Source organism: Pleurodeles waltl, chromosome 11 (assembly GCF_031143425.1).
Source record: "Pleurodeles waltl isolate 20211129_DDA chromosome 11, aPleWal1.hap1.20221129, whole genome shotgun sequence".
NCBI classification, from domain to species: domain Eukaryota; kingdom Metazoa; phylum Chordata; class Amphibia; order Caudata; family Salamandridae; genus Pleurodeles; species Pleurodeles waltl.
The window spans coordinates 226,774,325-226,793,235 of NC_090450.1; the positions used below are offsets into that span (position 1 = coordinate 226,774,325).

At 42.5% G+C, this 18,911-nt stretch overlaps 1 protein-coding gene across 1 annotated transcript in view; it reads left to right on the forward strand.

Moving 5' to 3' along the window:
- Positions 1–18,911, forward strand: part of LOC138265594 (prolactin-releasing peptide receptor-like) — a 650,903-nt gene that overhangs the window by 288,898 nt on the left and 343,094 nt on the right. The gene's annotated exons all lie outside the window — the stretch shown is intronic.

Below are 18,911 nucleotides of genomic sequence, written 5' to 3' on the forward strand. Positions count from 1 at the left end.
AACACAGTGACATTTCCCTGGAAATATCAGTCCCTAGACCTTGGCATCAGAACAATCCCCACCTTAGTTGTAGTCTAGTGGGGACTTAATGGAAGAGGAACATTTTGAGTGAATTCTCAAATTTAAGATGACTAGTCTTGCTGTGGAGATGTATTGAAAGAGAATCCCACAGCTGTGCTCCTCAGAACTCTATCAGCTTTACTCCAAATATTTTGTGCTTGACTCTTAGAAAGCAGCGTACAGTTTATACGGAGGAACATTGGGTCCTTGATGGTTGATACCAGTAGGTGGCCTTCTAGCTGAGGTAGATAGGGAAGGCATCCTGGAGGGCTTCAGAGTTGTAGTATTTTGATCTTTAGTCTAGCTCCAACAGCAAACATTGCAGTCACACTGAATTTACAGACAAATACTCCTTTCTTATTTGGTTAAACTAGCCTTGATGAGGAAGCTCTGCATATAAGGAGTTTGCATTGACTTGTCAGAAGTCCACGAATACTTGAACCGTATAGTTAAGCGTTTTGGGATGGATGAACAGGGGAAGTGAAAAAAGACCATCTTGGTAGGTACTCTAATTTGAGGAATCTTCTTTTTCTTCCCTTTTTAATAAAAAATATTTGACACATCGTTTCAACTAACAAAATTACATATTTAAAATGGAACTGCAAATTTCATGTATAATATAAAATAGAAGAAGAATAGAGCTAATATCTTTTATAGAGGAAAAGATAAAGAGTATAACAAAATGGATTCAATAACTTAGCACAAAGATTACCCCAAAGCATGTTTTTAAATAAATTCATCCAAAGTAGACCATCAAGGCCAATTCTTTAAATCTATGTATTGAGGATGAATTTTTAAGCGCAGATGAGACTGGATGCTTACATTGTGAACAGGCTTATGAATTGGGATTTGTGGTCTAAAAAGCTGGGAGAGGCAAAGCTTTTAGGGCTTCTCTGATTATGCTTAATAGGAGCTGTTAATTTTCTATTTATTAATGAACCTCTGTCCATGCATCAATGGAGTTATGTTTTCCAATTTCCATATACTGCTATCAGGGGTCCCTGCCATATCACGTTTTGGAAAAATTATGCTTATTATGGTCTGGAGTCAGGGACACAGGCTATGTATTCACTAGCCTCTCTCTCCTTCAAGTCTGTCTCATAAAAGACTCAGAGAAGAGGGACCGGTGTGAATCAAAAAATGCAAAACATGTACCCTGGTCTACATGCTTAGCCAACCTTCACTCTGAAACCCTAGTCAAATATGTCTTTCTCAATGTCAGTGAGAAGACAGGCAAGGTTAAACCGATAGCATCTATGAGTATTTGTTAACTAGGTCTAGCAAGCCAAAGGGTGCAGAAAGAAGAGATGATTAAATTAGACACCAGTCAGATTAGGGTCACTACAAGTGTCAAAGAGATATACAATCCGTGGTTCAACTATTTACTAAACTGATGTTTAAGCGATATTGTGTTAACTGTGCTACTTGTATTTTTCACTTCGTGAGCAAGTATAGAAATAACGCTGAACTGGAACCTAAAAATGGTCCAACCAGTCCACTGTACAAACTGCATCTAATTTGATTCGCAACCGTATGCAGAAGATGACATTAAAAGTATGGCTCAACTCCAAGCATATCTTATGAGTTGTCTAGTTCGATGCTGGGGTAACCAAGCAGAGAACACTAATTGTGTAAGCAAATGTTGGTAACTAATCAATGACAAACTGTGCATCTATAGGTTGTTGGAAACACAAGATGACAATTGTGCAAGTAATTTGGCGTGCTGCGGTGAAACAAAAATGTTACAAAGCTCCATAGGTGATTGGAATTCACCCCTCTTAACCAGCAGGGTAGTGTGCACATACTTGAGAAAGCACCTGGAAAAATCCCAGTAGGTGGTAGAAATTGATAGACACATTTCTGTGAGAAACAGACAAGCCACAGAGTCAGCAGTAATTTAGTCATGGATTGACTGGTGCCTTGTTACGATCTCAATTAATGAGACTGAATTCGAGTATTAGTAGATTAGGGAATGGGGAGTCCAGGTACTTTTAGAAGTCATAATGTCTGATTTTTAGGTCTGGCTTGACATAGTAGCTTTCTCCAGACTTTATGGGATCAACCTAAATTGCTTTCACGAGTAATACTGAGAAGACCTTGGCTCTGCGCACAGGTTAATGGACAGAAGTACATGTTTTAATTGGTTGGAAGTTCTGTCCTTCTACAGAAAAAGTGTTTAGCCTTCAACAACTGTCATAATTTGTTTATAAAGTTGCCAGAGTTTTTTTTTTTTTATAAAGTCTAGCTCTTGTGTTACAACAGAGATCGACCTTTAAGTGAAACAAGTCCCTTCAATGATATAAGGTTCTTAGATATTTAGATAATTATGGTGTTTGTTCTTCTCTGGCAGTAGCACAAATGGGAGGAGGGCAGCCAAGAGGAATGTGTTGCTGAATTGCAGTCCCACCCATCTCCCCTCTTTCCTTTCAATCCTCAACTTCAGGGATACCTTAACAGGACTACTTGAGCGAATGGTAGCTTTTCTTTGTAATTTATAGTTTGAATATTTATTGGCTAGTGAGCCTTTTGATAAGATCTCTGTTTTCCAAAACTTGCTTTAATTATTAATTTTAATGTATTAGTTAATTTTTAAAAATTACATTAGGAATAAATGTATTTACCTCAACATTAATATTTGTTGACTAAACTAATTTACTTAATATGCTGTAGTTTTAAATGACTCTTTCATGAATCATAAAAACTCCTTACCACCCCTTAATCCTATCCTTTCTTGAACCATAAAAACTCCGTATTTCCTCAAATGCTACCCTTCCCTGAACCATAAAAACCACTTAGCACAACCCTTCCCTGAGCCCTACAGCCTCTTTACAAATCCTCAATGTTACCCATCCCTAAACCCTGATAACCCTAAGTATCCCTTAATGCTACCCTTCTTTGAACCCTAAAGATCACTACCACTTAACAGTACTCATCCATGAACCCTAAAAACCCTTACAACCCTGAACGCTACATTTATAAAGTGAACCTTACTACTTCCTAATGCCACCTATCCATTACCCTAAGGCCCCTTACTACTCCTCAACACTACCTTCCTTGAACCCTAAAATCTGCTTACCATCCCTTAATGCTATCCTTCCCTTAACCATACAAACTCCCTTACATTACTGATGGACCTGGCCCTTTTACAGGGTCATTTCCCAATCTTTTTGCCTTTTTCTCCTTATTTTTCTGACCTTTGTTGGATGATGTTATAACTCTGAGCACTTTACCACTGCTAATCAGTGCTAAAGTGCATATCCTCTCCCTTGTAAACTTGGTACGATTGGCTTATACCTAATTGGGTATTTAATTTACCTTCAAGTCCCTTGTAAAGTGGTATCTCTATACCCAGGGCCTGTAAATTAAATTCTACTAGTAGGCCTGCAGCGCTTTTTGCGCCACCCACTAAAGTAGCCTTTTAAACCTGTCTCAGGCCTGCTAGCGCAGGGCCTGTGTGCACAGTTTTCTCACACAAGGACCTGACATCTACATTTACTGGCCAGGCCCAGAACTCCCCTTTTACTACATGTAAGTCACCTCTAAGGTATGCCCTAGCTAGACCTATGGGCAGGGTGCTATGTATGTAGAAGGCAGGACATGTGCCTAGTAGCGTGGTCTGTCCTGGTAGTGACAAACAGCCTATTTGGTTTCTCACTGCTGTGAGTGCTGCCTTCTCATCGGATTACATTGGAAATGCCCTGCCTTATGTGTAGGGGGTATTATCTGATTTATGAGGGGTAGTGTAGGGATGTTTGGTATGGTTGTAATGGTAATGACAAATGCTGCTTACTGGTGTGGCTGGATTTTTTATTATCATTAAATAAATGCCACTTCTGGAAAGTGATAATTTCTCTGTGCTTATGACTCTGGTGTTTTGCAGCTTGACTCCAATCCACGTCTGGGCAGAGTGACAGTTGGGCTTTGTGTATACTTTTCAGACAGCATGTACACAGGGGAGGTGGAGGTGTCACAGAGGTGCATCTACATACTGAATAGTCTTCCTGGGCTGAGAGAAGGGAGAGGCGGGCACACCTGAATTTGTAAAGGCTGTGCCCTGGCCTCACACAATAGGGTCGTTTGCCCTCAACTGATGTTTGGAGCCTGTGCTGGAGGGGAGAGAGGGGGCGCGCCCAGAACCAGTTGTAACTGATTGGAACCTCCTCTCCCCCCTCTTTGTGAAACACACTGTAAACTGAGTATAAGTACAGGGGATTTTTCCCCACAATTTGGACATGAAGAGACTTACTTGGAATTGGACACAGGACGCTGCTGAATAGGACTCACCAGGACCCACCGTGGACTGCTTCTGCTGGGCTGACCTGTGACCTGCTAGGTCACTAGGAGGAACTGCCACCATCTGCATCCCTTGTGTTGGCCTGTGAATGGGCCTGCTAGCCTGTACTTTCCTCCCTTCTTCTGTCTCGAGGGGCAAGGTGCGTTGGTCCCTGACCCCTGCAACTACCTAAAGTTCGAGGTGGGCTTCCTTTCACATAATACCTGGATAGAGCTTTGACAAACCTGTCCTGAAGTGCTTGGAAAGTGCTCCTTTGCCGGTTCATTTTTGCGCTTAAAGCGCTTCTTCGTGGTGGCCTTTGCGCTTGGTAAAGTGCAGTCTTGAACCAACAAATCACCGACACGACCCGGGCTGGAGGAATTCCCCTTGCGCTCTGAAAAGTGCCCGGAATTGTTTTAAAAGCGCGCCGGAGTGGTGTTGTCCCCGGTGCCCTTGGGGCACCACCAGATTGAAGGAAAGGAGCAAGCACTGAGGAGCTCCCCCGGGGCACAAGCAGGCACCTGTTTCAGTTCCTGCACACTGCCGCGGCCCGGGGGGCTGATCCAAGGAAGAAGACATCGGGCACGGAAGGAAGCCTAATCCGAGGTTCCCTGCTCCACCGAAGCCTCTGCTGTGTTGTGGATGGGCAGGGGGGAAAGGAAGCCTTATCGGAACCCAACAAAGCCCTGATCTCGCTCGTGGAGACTACGGGTGGGATGGAAGTCTCAACAGAGGCCCCACAACACCACAGGTCCCCTTTTTGAGGCCCCCACTGTGGCCCTTGTTGGTTTGGGCCTGCATTTCGCCCCCCAGGAGGGCCAGTCGTGGTCCATAGAGGCCCCTAGAGATCGCAGGCCCAGGAGGGGCCCATTACAAAGACCAGAGAGTGTTGCCTGCCACCCCCCAGGATCAACACGTGGACCCCGTTTTGTGCATAACAGCGCCGGGGGCACCCAGATCGATCCGCCTGGCACCCGGAGTGCCTTTCTCACCATAATTCAGGTACTTTTTGGGCAAATTCATTCCTATGATTCTCAGATGGACATTGGGGGGTGATATGTTAACCTGCTTACTTTATGGTGTAATACATATATGTGCTGATGTTCCTTTCATGGGCATAACATGCTTATATGTGTTTTATTACTTGCCATAGGTTCTCTAATGTCCCTTTATGGATAGTTTAGATTGTGATTCCTGACTACTGCCTATGTTGCAGAATCCTGAGTACTTAGGTGTTCTAATGTGACTACTGCTTATTCTTGCAGAGTATTAGTAACCTATGTAACGTTCTGACAACTGCTAATGTAGCAGGATTTTACCGACATGTAATGTTTGGTCTAATTATGTTTTGTGCAATACAGTTTTTTTTTACATAGCTCAGTATTGGGTTCACTTTGTGGAGTACATATTGCGTCACGTGTGTTGTGTGTGTTGTGCCAATGCTTTACACATTGCCGCCGGGTTAGGACTAACTGCTCATACCAAGCTACCAAGGGGGTGAGCAGGGGTTATCTTGGACGTGTGACTCCCTTGCCCTGACTAGAGTGGGTGGGTTCTGCCTGGCTCAGATGCATACCCTAGCCAACCAGAAACCCCATTTCTAACAATTACTCTTCTTTGACCCCTAAAAACCCTTTACTGTTCCTAAATGCTACCAATCCCAGCCACTGAAAACTCTAACTACGCCTTAACACCACCATTGTTTGAACCCTAAAAAGCTCTAATACCCGTTAATAGTGCCTATGCTATCACTGACCACTAAAAACTCTTACCTCCTCTTAACACTACCCTATACCCTAAAAGCCCTTTGCTAACACTTGATGCTACTCTTCCTCGAACTTTAAAAACCTTAGTACCCCTTAGCACTACCCTTCTGTAAACTGTAAAAAGGATTACTACCCCTTAATGCAACCTATTCTTGAACTTTAAAAAACCCTTACTACACATTACTGCTACCGATCTCTGACCTATAAAAACCCTGTACTACCCTTTAATGCTACCCATGTTTAAACCCTAAAATACCATTACTACTCCTTAGAGCTACTCTTCGTGGAACTAAAAAAATCCTACTACCCCAAACCCTGAGCTCTAGAAATCCCTTACTAAGCATTTCGTACATTAACTTTCCCTGAACCCTTAAAATCCCTTAAAACTACCCCTTCCCTGAACCCTAAAGATCCCATATTCTTCCTTAATACTACCCACTCTTGATCCCTGAACCCTTACGTACTCTTTAATGCTACACATCCCTGAACCCTAAAAACTGTTGCTTCCACTTAACACTACTCTTTCCAGAAGCATAGAATCATTACTATTCACTACAACCACCCGTCCATGAACCCTACAAAAAAGTTACTACCCCTTAGCTCTACTATTTCCTGAACACTAGAAGCGTTTAAAATGTATTACCACCCAATGCTAATCATCCCTGAACCCTAAAATCCTTACCACCATTTCCAGCTACCAATCTCTAAACCCTAAAACACCTTACTGTTACCGCTGTCATTCCCTGGAAGGGAACTCTTACTATATATTAACTGATCCCTAAAAAGCCCTTACTGTCCATTAATACTAACCATCCCTAAACCCTAAAAAAATACCCTTAGTACAACTTAATGCTACACTTCCCTGAACCCTATAAACTCGTTACTACCCCTTAAGACTATTCTTCCCTGAACTTTATAAGCATTTAATCCCTCTTAATGTGACCCTTCCCAGAAACCTAAAAATCAATTTCTATAGCTTAATGCTACTATTCCAAAGACTTTAAAAACTGTTACTGTCCTTTTATGCTACTATTCCTTGAACCTAACTAAATCCTTCACACTATATTTCCCTTACCCTACAAACCCCTATCTATCCCTTAATGCTTCTCATATCGAACCCTGAAGACTCTAAATACCCATTAACACTACTCTTCCCTCAACCCTAAAATCTCCTTACTACCCCTTAAAGCTACCCTTCCCTGAACTATAAAAGTCCTTCACTACCCCTTATTTCAGCTCTCTCCTGAATCCTATAAACTCCTTACTACCCCTTAGCACTAACTTAGTGACTGTCCCTACTGAAAGGAGGAGGGGTCTAAGGTGAAATACTGGAATGAATTGCAAATCAAATAATTATTTTCCTGGTATTTCCTCATTTCTGAGGCAATCTTCAGGGTTCCACTTATGACCCCTGTTATTTCAATCTCCGCCTCCCTTTCCATCGCCATCAATGCCCTTCATTATTGGTAACTTTGGGGAGGAATTACTGTGATATCGGTAAAGTTATGAGGCTCTTTTTGGAGTATAGCAACACAGAGAAGCTTTGCTCGTTTAAGAGTTAGAAGAATGTTTTTAGGGCATCACTAGCAGCACTTTCAGGGCTACATATTGCTGTTAATGTACAGTGGAGTGGGCCGCAGTGCTATTTGGGAGAAACGAGCACCGCCCCACCAATAGAATCATTTTCAGAATGTTGGATGTTATGCTATGATTCCACTCCAGTAATGTCATCACCACAACCAGTTATCTTGACATTACTACACGTTTAGCGATAAATCTCCAGCCATTGTTTGTCACTTTTTCTGCAATTATTGGTATAAAATTAGCACCCGATTTGTTCATGGTTGTGCTCTGGTAGTTATAGGCATGTAATACTGTACTTTTCACTTCATGCAAAAAATAGTGTTAGCTGCACTGAAAACTATCTTTCACGCATTCCACTGGATGTTTTACAGCTTCCCATAAATTCTAAAATAACATTAAAGTAGTATGTCCGTCAATGATAAAGTACACCAAATATCAGTGCTTTACTATTCTACATTTTGCCTTAAAAATGGCCTATGCAAGTAAGATAAAAATTATTTGTTTTTAGGCCTGCCTTGACAGCTTAGCTCTCTGAATGAAATATTTTTAGCAATTGATTTTGTTTTCAATTATACCGAGAGTAGGTTTTGACTTGACTCTACCAATAGAAGTTTTACCCTCTCACCTCATGGTGTCAGCTGGCAATATTTCATTCCGTCTTTCAGGAAATCTGTACATCAGCATGCATGAGGGATTATTCTAAATCTGAAAAATAAACTCAACTGTCCTGTCACATTTATTGACTTTTCTCCTACATGCATTATTGTCAGAAAGCAATATCTTTCGCTACTTCTTCCCAGAATTCTCAAAGTCATTAGAACAGGCTTCAATTGTTTGTACATTAACACCAGCCCTACTGGCTTTGCCAATGTTTGTTCTTAAAGTAAGAAGAGTTGCAGAAGTAGAGCATGGGCATCTGCTTCATCTGATGTAGAAACGTTTGCCTTTTGTGTTAGCATGTCAGCAGAAACAATATTAATTGTGAAGTAATTCATGTGATGAAAAGCAGGTCTACAACAAAGGGCCACAATTAAATGTGAAAACCTTAATTTCAACCCCCATCACCATCATCCTGCCTTCTGGAATTCGAAGCCTCCAGTCGGAAGGATAGAAAAAGCATTTTAGCAAAGGTTGGCATATACAAATTGTTAGAGTCCATGCATTTTACCACTAAGGTTGTCAATGTGGTTATGGTACCGAGTTCTGGTTACGTCATGGTAGGAAAAATCAGCCCTACAAAAAACTGCATGGGGAAAAATGTTGGGTGAATAAAATGTAGAATGTTTCTTTGGTAAACTCTATAATAAAGTTCTTCTGTGTAAGCAGCATGCGGATCTCCCTGTATCAATGCCGTGCCCTCCTTCATGTTAGAGTTTACCAAACCAAATTGTCCTATAGTATATTGTGGTGATAAATATTGATGACATCATTGATATATTGCTTGACATATTGATCAGTTATATTGTCCTGCGGTGTCTCACCACTGGGTCCAAAGACTCATTGCCTAAAACGAGTCCTAATGTGTTAACAGTTCTGGTAGCAGAGCGACGGTTTGGCCCTTGGGGGCCCCAGGACGGAGAGTTATTGTTTAATTTGTTTTTCTGTGATAATGCAAATTGGAGGTATGCTGGGTTTCTAAGTTCACCATGACTTTCCCGGGATCTCGGAGCCTGCCTAAATGAGTTGGGAATTTTCTCGGCGCCATAATGTATGTGGTTTAGGGTTTTTGCGCTTGCTTAGCTTATGCCTTTTGCAGAAGATTGTGAAGATTTGTGTGTATTAGGCCAAATTAAGTGTTGTTTAGTAGGAGTGGCCGTACTCCGCGGTATGAGAGTAGGGAAGTTGGCGTACTTCATGTGAGTGTGGCGCTTAATGCTCAAAATTATCCACGTGGTTGGTTGTTGTGTACGGACCTGTTGAGGTCTAAGACTCCAGAGTATTTAGACAAGTGTGGGAGACACTTGGGGTTATGTTGTAATCTGTGCGGTTTAATAGGTCAATCGGGCGTGGTTGACAAGTCAAGTTTGAATCATAATGTATGTGTGAAACCTTCGATGGAGATTTGACAAATTCTAAAGTGCACTAGAAGGAGTCATTGACAAGTCGAGAGTAGAATTTGCTAGTCGAATTCTGCCTGCATATGCGGGAACTGATAAGGAGAGAGTAGCGGCCGAGGCTTCAAGTGAAATCTCTGTAAAGTTCTGAAGTGAATGTGTTACCCTTCCTGTAGTAAACCGGCAGATTTGTCTTGTCATTTAAGGTGCTCGCAATAGTTGCATTAGTTTGTATGAGTTTGTATGGGTTCAGTGAGGAGTGGACAAGCCGCAAGACTTTGTCAGCTGCAGTGTGTGTGAGTGTGACGTCAGTGGTGCCGCGCTGAGATAGGTTAGTTGTCGAGAGGGGTCGCGCACGGATTTGCTGCCGTCCGTAAGAGGCAATAGGTTGAGAAAGGCGGGTGAAGAGTGTCCTGGGAACTAAGTCACTCCGATTAAATACAAAACTAAGAGACAAATCGCAAAAATGAATTTCGTTAAAGCATTCAAAAGTGCTCTAAAAGGAGACGTGTATATCGCTGCAACTGATGGGGAGCCTACACCACCCAAGGGTACTCCAGCTTATATAGTCATGGAAGAGAAAGGTGTCGCGCCTTGCTTATGGATGAAACAGTGGCGCAAATTAACAGAGAAAGAGGGATGTCTAGCGTTCCCAGAGCATGGGACGTTTAATCCAAAGGTACTGGAAAATTTGAGGTGGATGTTAAGTACACAGAAACCACCTCCGAGACCAGCACAGTATGAGGCTTTGGCAATTTGGGACTTAATGGCACTTAAACACAGACAAGAAAGGTTTCAGAGAAGACTGAGAAGGACAGAAAAATCTTATTCAGAAGCTAGGTGGGATAATGAGAACAAAATGTGGAGACGGGGAATTGTAGACAGATTAAAATTGTTCCCAGCAATAGCACAGGGAGAAGAGACACAGGGAAAGAAAGCCTCTTGTAAAACAAAGACTCAAACAAATCTAAAGAGAATAAAAGATCTTGGGAAGAGGAAGATGATTCAGACGATGAGGAATTTATGGCCAGGCTGTTACATGATCGTCCGCCACCATATGCGGTGAGCGACAGTGCTCCAAGTACTAGCCTGGATCCTGGGAATCAGACGCAAGAAAAGGGAGTTACTGATACGGTAAAGACTAGTGATACGGCTTCGTTACAGAATGGTGTCAGTGTACCCACTACACCAGACATACCGATACAGTTGCAGCCTCCACCGCAGATACAGAGAATCTATCCAGATGTCCCAGTACTTGAGACGACTACAAATTTGATAGTGCCGCCAGACCCGATATACACAAAGCCAAAGTTAATACAGATTGAATCAACTCCGAAACTACTATCCCAACCACAACCGCAGCTGATACCAGGGTACAACCCTGTAGCTGGTCCGCCATTAGTACCTGTTCCGGGTACATTAGAACAGACCTATGGAGTTGCTGCTCCAAGAAGTCTGCGTCTGGGTCAGACACCTGCCGCCATATCGTTACCCATTACTGTTGGTCCACCAGTGCCGTTGTATGCACAGGGTAAAACAGGTGTGTGTGATCAGGGAGTGATGACTCAGGAGGCGATAAGAGGAGGGTCTATGGGAACTCAACAGATAATGGCCCCCGCAGAACAAGTGATTGAACAGCTGAGGCCCTTAATGGATCTTAGTCCGGTGGGAGCACCCCTCGAAGCAATGCGTCAAGCAGGTTTAGGAGTTTTAACTCCACAAACAATGAGTACGAATACCTCCCATTCCCCAATGATGCATGCAGGGAACATTTCATTGCAGGGTTTTACAGTTCAACAGTTAAATGAATGGTTAGAAAAGACTTATACTTCACAGAAGACTGCAGTGGTTACAGTCGAACCAGAGAAGGAAAAACAAGATGAATACCTGAACTTTGTAAGATTAGGGGCAGAAGCTGCTGAGTTAGTAGAAGGAACAACGGGAGTAAATAGATTGGAGTCATACACAGAGGCAGAATTGAGATACCTATGCCCCAAGATTACTAAAGAAGTAGGTAAGGTGCATCAGAGATTATCAAACCTGGCAGATAAATACAATATTGATATCGGAAACACTAAGCATTTGAAAAGAAGTTACAGATTAGATTTTGACTCAAAAGATTTTGAGCACATGAGATCTGCAGGAATGAAGGCACATTTGAGAGAATTATTGCAAAGCGCACAAATTTGGGGTGCATTGGAGAAATGGGAAGGCCGATGGGCAAAGAAAAGAGATAAGGGAAAGGGTGATAGCCCAGGGTCTAATCAAGCCAAGACCTCACCTGATTTGGAATCAGTAAAAATATTACCTATGAGAGAGACAGCTGGTGGTGTCCTAGTTCATGTGCCTTGGACCAGAGGAGACATTCTATCCTTTACTAATGATTATCCCAGATTGAGAGAGAAACCGATCGAGTGGTATCAGCAAACCGATAGGTTTGTGAAACTTGCAAAGTGTCTCTGGGAAGACTTGAACATCTTGTTCGAGATCATTGTTCCGCCTGATTTGTGGCTCGCGTGCAAGAGAGGGGTAGATTGGCCGACGAAGGAGCCGGCAAGAGATAAGGTGACCGGGGCACCCTCTGAAGAGGGTGATGAAGTATTATCATAAGGTGATTGAGTGTTTGAAACAAAAGTTGTCACCGAAGGTGACTGATTGGCAGAAAATTGACCGGACCTCTCAAGAGGTTTAAGAGTCAATACATGCTTATTACGAGAGACTGTTAAAGGCGTTTAAACACTACAGTGGTACTGAGACTATTGAACCAAAGGATATGAACCATCTTGTGTTTAGATTTGTTGAAGGGTTGCGACCAGAGATTAGCCAGATGATTAAGAATCATTTGATTTGTTGGCAAGCCAAACCGATGGATGAGGTGTTGCAGTGTGCAAAGTACTGTAGTGACGAGATTGAATTGAAGCAGAAAAAGTTGAAAGAAAAGGTGATGGTGATGCAGATAAGGGCTGCATAGGCTGGAATACATGGAAATGGAGTTCAACAGATGATACAGCAGCAACCGCAAATTAATGGTGTGTTTCAGGCACAACCGAGAGGACGAGGCAGAGGGTTTGTAAATCGCGGTTCAGATTTGAATACTGTTGTAATTCAAAATGACATTCAGGGGCGAAAAAGATGTCACCATGTCACGCGTGCGGGGGCGTGGGGCACTGGAAATGGGAGTGTCCGAATATGGTGCAGGATGGTGTAGTTCAGCAAAGCACTAATGTTGGTACATTACAAAATTCACGAGGTCCAAAAATAAGACATCAGAACCCAAATTTTCAGAACAATTTAGTACAAGGCAAGGGGTACAGCCCATGCAGCAGATGCAAATGCCGCGTTTTCAGTCAATACAAATGCAACCAGTGCAGCAGCAGATTCCTATGGTGCCTAGACAGCAAATGCAATTACCAATGGCTCCGATGGGACAGCAACAGGTGATGCTTCCTCAGCAGGTCACAGGCCAGGTAACAAATCAATATAATACTGTGCAACAGTTCCCACTACGAGGCGAAAATGGCATGAATGAGGAGTGGTCAGATGATAGATCAGACAGTGAGGAGTGCAGGCTTGCAGCATCCTTAGGGGTGGATCAGAGAGGCCCATACGTAGAAGGAAAAGTGATGGGTTATAAGCTTTCATTCCTAGTCGACACAGGAGCCACACGTTCCACAGTTAGAAGTGCAGAAGTTCCAAGATTGCCTCTCTCAGGGCGTACCATACGAGTGGTTGGAGTAGCAAATCAGTATCTGACTAACCCGATTACAGATCCAGTGCAAGTTGAGATTGGAAACTTCCAGGGGCTACATAGATTTGTAGTATGTGACTCGAGTCCAGTATCCCTACTGGGAAGAGACTTACTGTGTAAGACAAAATGTTCAATTACCTGTTCTAATGACGGAATTTGAAGTGCAGACAAATAGTGATGATGAGGGAGATGAAAGCCAATTTCTAGAGGAAGTAACAGGAACAAATGAAGACTACCCTCTGATTACTCTATTCCCGATGCATACCTTGATCGATTGCCTGTCAAACTACGAGGGTCAGTAACAGAAAAGGTGTGGGACTTGACCGGGAAAGAAGTAGGATTAATAAAAGGGGTAGAACCAGTCAAAGTCCAGATAAAACCAAATGCAATGTTCCCTCAAGTGCCACAATACCACATGACCCAAGATGTTCTTATCGAAGTGTCACAAATAATTGCAGACTTTCTCAGGCAGGGAGTTCTGAAAGAAGACTTGAGCAGTCCATGTAACTCTCCCATAATGGGTTTAAAGAAGCCCTGTGGAAAAGTTTGAATTGTGCAAGATTTGAGAAAAATAAACAAAATTGTGATAAAATGTTGCCCTGTAGTACCCAACCCAGAAGTAATAATGTTCCAGGTCCCCTGTGATGCTGAATGGTTTACCGTAGTAGACCTATCACAAGCCTTCTTTTCGATACCTCTTCATGAGGACATACAATTTTTGTTCAGTTTCAAATTCCTGGATAAGGTGTACAGTTGGTGCAGAATTCCTCAGGGGTTTTCTGAGGCACCATCCATCTTCAATCAAATATTGAAGAAGGATTTGGAGCCACTGGTGCTGCCTTTCAATTCAACTCTTGTGCAGTACATTGATGATTTTCTAATTGCGTCCAAAACAAGGGACAGTTGTAAATACGATACCATTGCATTACTGAATCATCTGGGAAAGAATGGACACAAGGTGTCCCCCAGAAATCTACAATAATGTTAGAAGGAGGTGAAATACTTAGGACACTTGATTGAAAAGGGGTCCAGGAGAATATCAAAGGAAAGAATAACAGCTGTTTTGCAAATGAACCCCCCCACGACAAAAAGAGATGTAAGGATATTTTTGGGAATGGTGGGGTACTGTCGCCAGTGGATACCCAACTTCTCGATCATTTCGAAACCATTGATAAAACTGACAGGTAAAGAAATCAAGGATGAGCCATATACTATGACTTTGTCAAAGGAAGAGCTTGAGTCATTTATGGAGCTAAGAGAATGCATGTGCAGGGCACCAGCACTAGGAATGCCAGACTACGAGAAACCTTTCCTGTTGTTTTGTCATGAACGTGATGCTTGTTCTTTGTCTGTCTTAACACAGGTCCACGGAGATGCAAATCGCCCTGTAGCATATTTTTCAGCTACCTTGGACCCTGTCGCAGCAGCCTTACCGGGTTGTCTGCGTGCAGTTGCAGCAGTTGGTCAGAGCCTTTTACAATGTGAAGGCATAGTCATGGGATACCCTCTAACAGTAATGGTTCCACATTCAGTTGAAATTCTGTTGACTCGAACTAAGACTCAGCACATGACAAATGCACATCTCACTAGGTATGAGACGATCATACTGGGGTCACCAAATGTCACACTCAAGAGGTGCAGTGTATTGAACCCGGCAACTTTACTTCCTAATGAAAATACTGAAATTAAAAATGGGGAAGAATTTGAACATGATTGTCTTGAGGTAACAGAGCTGTGTACCAAACCTCGCCCAGACATACAAGACACACAGTTAAAAGAAAATGATTGCATTATGTTTGTCGATGGGTCCTGTTTAAGAGGTTCTGCAGGAACACTGAGAGCTGGCTATGCGGTATGTACCATAGCTGGTATCGTTGAAGCCTCCTGGCTCCAAAAAGTGTTTTCTGCACAAGTGGCAGAATTGATTGCCCTTACTAAGGCATGCCACGCAGCTGTATATTTGAAAGTCACTATCTATACTGACAGCAGATACGGATTCGGAATTGTACATGATTTTGGCCAACTTTGGTCACAGAGAGGTTTTATGACCTCATCTGGTTCTCCTGTGAAAAATGGTGAACAAATAAAGGATTTGTCACATGCGATTCAGTTACCTCTTGAAATTGCCGTGGTGAAATGCAGTGCTCATATTAGATCACAAGACTTTGTGTCCATGGGAAACGGTTATGCAGATCAAGTCGCAAGATTTTGCGCATTGAACTATATATCGTTCAAGGAGCAATGGGAATTGTTTCCACAAACTGAAAATGTCACATGTTTGAACCTAGCATTGCGGGTAGTTGACACATTAGATGAGCTAAAAACATTTCAGAGCCGTGCAAGCAAGGAAGAGAAACGCTCTTGGCAAAGAATGCAATGTGTACAGAGGGCTGATGATTTATGGGTTTCAGAGGAAGGGAAATTAGTCCTGCCAAACAGTCTTCTATCCCAATTTGCCAGGCTCTATCACGGACAGGCTCACCTGGGAAGAGATGCCATGATCAGGTCATTCAAAATTGATCGGTTTAACCCAAAATTCAGACATGCCGCAGAAATTTCTTGTCACAGATGCATCATCTGTCAACAGATGAATGCTGGAAAAGGAACCGTGGTAACTTTGAGCCACATTGGGAGAGCTGGAGGTCCATTTAACAAAATGCAAATGGACTTCATTGAAATGCCTGTTTGTGGGGGATTGAAGTACGTGTTAGTGATTGTGTGTGTTTTCAGTCATTGGATTGAAGCATATCCCACACGTAGAAATGACAGTCTTACAGTCGCAAAATTACTACTTAGGGAACTGATACCAAGATTCGGGTTTCTGGTTTCTATAGAATCGGATAGGGGTAGACACTTCGACAATGAGGTGATTAAACTCCTGTGTGCCGCACTTAACATCGAACAAAAAGCTGCATTGTAGCTACCGCCCCGAAGCATCAGGACTAGTAGAGCAAATGAACGGTACTTTGAAATCAAGAATGGCAAAAATGTGCGCAGCAACTAACATGAAGTGGCCAGATGCCTTGCCTCTAGTGCTGATGTCAATGAGAAACACCCCAGACAAGAAAACGGGACTATCCCCCCATGAAATCCTCATGGGTAGAGCTATGAGATTACCAGCAGTACCTGCAAATGCGCTAGTGAATATTACAGATGATATTGTGTTGGATTACTGCAAAGGTTTGGCTGATGTGATTCGCTCTTTCTCTCACCAGGTGGAAGCTAACACATTGCCACCGATCGGCGTTCCAGGCCACTCTCTGCAAGCTGGTGACTGGGTAGTTGTCAAGAAGCACATGAGAAAATCGTGTCTAGAACCACGTTGGAAAGGGCCATATCCAGTAATATTGACGACTACTATTGCTGTAAAGTGTGCCAGAGTTCCCAACTGGATACATGCCAGTCATACAAAAAGGGTAACGTGTCCTGTTGAAGAGGAACTTGAAGTTTCCGGCACAACAACTTCAGAAAGAGAAGTCTCAGGGCCAGAGAACAGTCAAGAAGGAACTGAGACTACCGGAGAGCCCACTGAGAACAGCCTTGTCCCTCAAACAGTCAATGAGTTTGAGAGAGGTGACAGAGTGCCTATCTCAGTAGAGGCGTCAGGAGAATTAAATCAAGAAGAAGTTCTCCCAGAAGTAGACAAGTACGGGTTAGAGCTCGAACCCGGCACAGAACCAGAAGAAGAAGAAGAAGGAGAAATTGTAGAGAGAAATCAGAACGTGTCAGAGTCTCCTGAGCCAGCTGCAGGTCCATCCAGAGAAAACACTATATCACAAGAGGAGGGTGCTGTCCAGCGTCCCGAAAGGACACATCAAGAAGGGACGCATAGAGGAGACAATTGGTCAGATAAACCACTCTTCAAGATAAGAGACGTATCAAATGACACAATATTAGAAGAGAACGATACATCTCCAGTAGAAGATCTGAGTGAAGGAGAACAACAGGGTGAACGAAGGCTGAAAAGAAAAAGAATCGCAAACGGAAGATATACAGGTCCTGAATGGGCGTATGCTACAACATCTGAATGGCAACAAGAATTCCTAGCATTCTGCTTTGATCGAGAAGTACCAGGCCAATCCTACGGTACTTGAACGAATCTGAGGGACGCTTGGTTAAATTCTGGAAGATTTTGAAACTGAAGAGAGACGTTATAAACTACCGAAAGTGACACTAAAACTGGATTGACTTTAAACCTGATTAAGACAAGCTGCTAACCTGATTTGACAAAAGAGGTCCTGGAGTGAGTAAAGACGCTGTAATATACGCAGAAAAAAAAAAGTTTTATCCTCAAGTTGGTTGTTGATCTGCTGTCCGATTCTATATAAACATGGCTTACAATAGAAGTAGTAGCAAGGGAAGTAAAGTGTGTGGTTGGCTAGGGCTTATAATAGGTGTTGTGTGTGCAGTGATGATTGTGGGAGTGATTATAGGAATGTCATGGATAGAGAAAGAAACTATTAACGCTACTCCAAAACCTGAAACTACCACACTAACACCATGGGAAAGATTTGAGCAGGATGCAAGACACATGCATGAGGGAACTAAAGCAAAAGGAGAAATTTCTACTAATGTCTTCTATCGCTTACTAAATGAGTATGTGGAAACTATGGATGCAAAAGATTGTTATGTATGTACAAAAATTCCTTCGTCTGTGAAGGAGGGAGTTACATATCATAGCCTCCCTCTTACTTATGAAATTAGTTGCAGCTTGCTACTAACAAGATTCTATAATCAAGAGCATGTGCAATATTTGTATTCAAACTTGGATGTTGTGTTTTCTTTTGTGCCTGTGATTGAATTTTTAAACAAGTTAGCTAAGGAACATGATAAAAAAATAGTTAGGGGATTCTTTGAGCCGACGCTTACATTTGGAATTGCCTAGGCACACCGCAATAATTTGACTTGCTTACTATCGCCTGTAGAGAAAAGCTTTTTAGATCACACAGATGATAGACGCAAAGCATTGAAAGAAAGATTAGAAAAAGGATTAGAGAAACGTACATAGGCAAATGATTATGCTTACACTGCAATCAAGACACAAGGCAAATTAGCTATAGATGCATTACACGTAGGAAGGCTCTGTATATATAGGCCAAAATATGAACAGGACAATTTGTTTGTGGGAACGAGTGAGTGCAGGCATGTGTTTTTGTTTCAGAGTAAATGGACCTTTATGCTAAATGGACAAGATCCAGTGATCCCTGGGATCTATTACATCTGTGGGCTAAATGCTTATTACCGTCTCCCTAAGGGATGGTAAGGGACATGTTATTTGGGAATAGTATTCCTAAAGATTTACCAAATTGATGACTTAAAACAGATACCTAAGGCGTCTGAATTACAACATCCCAGACAAAAACGAGAAGCAGTGGCGGCTGTCATTGGTGATATATTTGGAGCCATAATCACATCAGTAGGGGTTA